This window comes from Callorhinus ursinus, unplaced genomic scaffold, assembly GCF_003265705.2.
Source record: "Callorhinus ursinus isolate GAN/ISIS: 27379988/994484 unplaced genomic scaffold, GSC_fseal_2.0 scaffold8, whole genome shotgun sequence".
NCBI classification, from domain to species: domain Eukaryota; kingdom Metazoa; phylum Chordata; class Mammalia; order Carnivora; family Otariidae; genus Callorhinus; species Callorhinus ursinus.
In genome coordinates, this window is record NW_027397070.1 from 71,547,001 (window position 1) to 71,551,623 (window position 4,623).

The following is a 4,623-nucleotide window of genomic DNA, read 5'->3' on the forward strand; positions in this document are numbered from 1 at the left end:
GGGAGGAGGCTGTGTTCTGTGGAGGGAGCATCCAGGAGCCCTGTGGTCAGCAGCTGTCAGGGACCCAGGGATTAAAGTCCCCCAGAAGTTTCCTACTCATAGAGGGGGATTGCAGCCCAGCCAGGAGCAGGCTGTGCTGATTTGGGGACAGACTTGGCACCTGCATGGCTATTTTTGTCTACAAACTGGAAGGAGCTCTCCATCTGCCTGTCTGAAGAGCCCCATATCTGTGTCCTTGAGCAGATACTGCCCCTTCTGGAATCACAGCCATCTAAGGTGGAAAGGGGGGTGGCTAACATATTGTGGGGCCCTAGGCTCCAGAGTTCTGCAGAAGCAGGGCCCGTGGAGCTCCTGGTGAGTGACAGACTCATCCCTGGAAAGGCTTGGTGACCCCCCTCTGGGGTGCCCTCCTGTGGGGAGTGCAGAGCTGAGGCTAGCAGGGTCCCTGGGAGAGAGAAGGACTGGGGGGCTGCCTGGAGGAGATAAATAGGGGCAGGGAGGGGAGAGGACCCAACACAGTGAGGCCCGTGAATCCATCTGTGACCTCTGAGGTGAGGGGTACAGGGCAGTTGGGGCAAAAGCCTAGGCCTTGGAACCTTCTGTAGTCCTTGGGCTCTGGGCCCCTAGAAAGAGAGAAGAGTGGCCCCAGCCTGCCCCAGTGGTGCGGTGGCCATAGGAGACTCCAGCTTCCAGCGGAGCCCCTCTCCCCAGAAGGCACCCCCAAGTCTCACCCACTGGCACAGGTGTCCCCCAGGGATTGGGGTGGGACACAAGCCAGTTCCCGCCCACAGCCCCTCATGATGTTCCTGGGAGGCAAGTGGACAGGGTGATCACCCCCACTTTACAGGGGAACAGACTGAGATCACACCGTGGAGGATTAGGGCTGGGGCCCGATCTGATTCCAGCCAAGTGTGGCTCCTCATGGGCCCTAATTCAGGACGGAATTCGGTTCCTTCCTCTTTCTCTTTTCCTTTAATGCCGCCTGTGCCCACCACTGCACCCCTCGAGATAGGAGACGCAGAGATCAGCCTCCCCTCGGCTGTGGCGGGGAGGGAGGTGCTGCGTCCTTTGGCAGTGATGTGAGGTCGAAGGTGCTGGGGGGTGCGACAGGGTTATTTGAATTCCTAATTTGTGCCCCTCCGCCCCCAGAGCCATGTGCTGGGATCGTGCTGGGGGAACCGAGAATGTCTGAGAATGTGCCAGTTAGTACAGCTGCGGGACAAACCACCCCAAAGCCAGTGGCTTATGTCAGCCATTCTGTTATGCTCAGACTGGGTGGTCAAGGATTGGGAGTGGGCATATCAAGGACGGCTCATCCCTCCTCCTCTGTCTCAAAGGCTGGGGGCAACGGAGTCTGACGGTGACACTATCTGTCAGCTGGAACATCTGCACAAGTGGTCTTCACGTGGTCTCCCCATGTGGTTGCGTGGGCTTCCTCCCAGCAGCATGGCGACTGGCTCCCAAGAGTGAGCTTCCCCAGAGAACCAGCTGGAGGCGGTCCCAGAGTCACACAGTGTCACTTGCGCTGTAGGGCAGGCTTCCCCAGATTCAAAGGAAGGGGGCAGAGACTGCACCTCTCCATGGGAGGAGTGTCAAAGCCACATTGTAAGAAGAATGTGTGGGATGGAAGATGCTGATTGACGTGGCTACTTTGGAAGGTGTCATCTGCAGTTTAGTTTTGCCTGCTCTGGCGTTTCAGAGAAAGAGAATCCCACAGTGTGTGCCTTTTGTGGCCGGCACCTGTCACTCAGCCTGCAGGGTTTGTGCTCCCCCCATGCTGCCGCCCCCCGTAGATGCTCCCACTCTGGTTAACAGGAACAAAGCTGACCTGAGCTCTCTTGCCCTAGTCTCTGGGAAATGTTTCCCAGAGTGTGGGATGGAAGATGCTGATTGACGTGGCTACTTTGGAAGGTGTCATCTGCCACAGGAGTGCAGAGCATTTGAGCTGTCCCTGCTGGAGCATCTGTCCTAAGTCCACCCACCCGTTCCCTGTCTTCTCTCCAAAGACGGCAGCTTTGTGTCCTCCTCAGTCTCCACCACATCTCTGCTTGCTGCAGATTTGGAGCACGTAGTCCAACATTTTAAATCATTTGTGAACAGCAGAATCATTGCTTTTCAGGATGTCTTAGGAAGAGCTTTTGCACCTCGGGGGCTGGGCTGTCACTGAGGAAGTATGTCCCTTCCTAACGGGAAGCTTCCAGCCTCCCAGCAACCATCTCTGTAATCAGGGGGTGGCATCCCTGCCCCAGCTGCTGAGAGGCAACTCTCCGAGCCTCTCCCATTCCTGCCTGCTCGGGAGCCTTGGGAGCGGAGGCGCTGACTGTCCCTTGTGGCAGGCCATCTCTTCAAGGATGTTCACACAGCAAGCTGCCACGTGCGGAATGCTCCTGCATCACTGCCGGGGCGGAAAACGGGAAGAGGACTGGAAGTCTCTGATAAAATGAAACATCCACGTATCTGGTGGATAGCAGCCCCATTTCTAGGTATTCACCGGGAAACGCATGTTTCCCAGAGACTAGGGCAAGAGAGCTCAGGTCAGCTTTGTTCCTGTTAACCAGAGTGGGAGCATCTACGGGGGGCGGCAGCATGGGGGGAGCACAAACCCTGCAGGCTGAGTGACAGGTGCCGGCCACAAAAGGCACACACTGTGGGATTCTCTTTCTCTGAAACGCCAGAGCAGGCAAAACTAAACTACAGTAAGCAAAAGAGAGCAACAAAACAGTGCTTGGGGGACTGACCGCGAAGGGGTGTGAGGGAGGGGTCAGCAGTCCACTTCTTGATAGGGCTTCAGGGACACATGTCAGCTGGATGGTATCCTTCAGATGTGTGCATTTCACACGTGCTCATCGTGGAAATGTTCCCTGAGAAACAAACGCTGGACCTCGTTCATGACATGCACACTGCCCTGTGTAGGGGTGGAGAGGGAGGGCTGTAGAAATGGAGGGACAGGTGATAAACATGGCGAGATGTCGATTGTAGAATCTCGGTGGTGGGTACACGGTGTGCACTGTACATATTCTTCTGCACGTTTGAATATTTTCATGTAATGGGGGGTCCCCAAGGAGAAAGTCAATTTTCCATGACCTGTGCCTAATCCCGGGTCCCCAGCCCCCAGTGCTGATTTCTTTTTTTTTTTTTTTTTTTTAAAGATTTTATTCATCCGACAGAGAGAGAGAGACACAGCAAGAGAGGGAACACAAGCAGGGCGAGTGGGAGAGGGAGAAGCAGGCTTCCCGCTGAGCTGGGAGCCCGATGTGGGGCTCAATCCCAGGACCCTGGGATCACGACCCGAGCCGAAGGCAGACGCCCAACGACTGAGCCACCCAGGCGCCCCCCAGTGCTGATTTCTATCATCATGTTCATCACACTAGATCTGATTGTTTCAGTAACAGATGCTCTCCTCTCAGTTTCAGGCGTTACCCCTTTTAGATGGTCACATAAAACGGGTCAGGTCTCCAGGCCACATATTGTGGGAAAATCCAGCATGTTTTCTCATATGTCCCATGGTTCCTTGAGAGGGTGTGTAGTAGGATAGTCTCCTGGGCACTGGGAATATCATGGCTCTGGTTCAGAGACACGACACGTTCGGGCTCAACAATGTGTGCTAAGCATACGCACATACTCAGCGGTGGTGCTGTTTCTCTTGCAGAGACTCCGTTGCCCTTCCTGCCTGCATTTGAGCATCAGTCCCCATCTGGAGACATCCTGAGCCCCACACATGGCTGTGTGAGGGGCTGGACCATCCAGGATAGCTTCCCTTACGGCCTGGTGTCCCCAGGGCCAGCCGGAAGTGGGCTCAGGGCGCCGGGATGGCTGGGCCTCTCCCGCAGGGCAGCTGGACTTCTCACTTCTTGCTGGCCAATGTAGGGGTCCCCCAAACACAAAAGTGAAATCCTACTGGCCTTCTTAAGGCTTAGGCCAGGAATGGGCAGCCTCACTCCTGGGTACTCAGGAGACAGGCTGGCCCAGAGTGTGGGTGAGGGGGGCGAGTCACGGATGCTGGGGGCCCAGGTTATTCTCTCTGGGGACCCTGGGCACTCCCCCAGCAGCCAGGCTTCACCAAGCAGGACCCAGGCCTATCTTTCCCTGCGTTCAGAGAAAAATGTGAGAGAGAAGGGCTGAGGGAGCTGCACACTCCCCACCCTCCTCCTTCCCCCCAAAGTGCTGCTCTGCTTGCTCGCCCTGCCGGAGCAGTCCCTGCCGCTCACCGTCGGCAGCTCGAGCTCCTTAAATGAAAAACACCCCGCAAATCCGGTAAAGCGCGTTTTCAGAAGCGAAGCCTCAGACCAGGGAGGGTGCGACCTGGGCGGAGAGCAAGGCTGCCGAGCCCAGAGTAGCTCCGGCCTCGGGTTCCGGTCCCGATGCCAAGCCGCCCTTCCCGGCCCCGGCACACTGGCCAACGGCCCCGAGCCTCGCGGAGGCCTGACGGTGGCCAGACTCAGCTTTGCCCAGGCAGGGGGGGTGGGGGGCGGTGGCGCCCGTGCTGGAGGGGGCGTGGGGGGGCGGTGCCCAGGCTGGAGGGGTTGGGGGGAGGCTCCCAGATCAGGGGAGTGTGTGGGGGCGGTGCCCAGGCTGGAGGGGGCGAGGGGAAGCTCCCCCATCAGGGCTGTGGGGGGGGGGGGG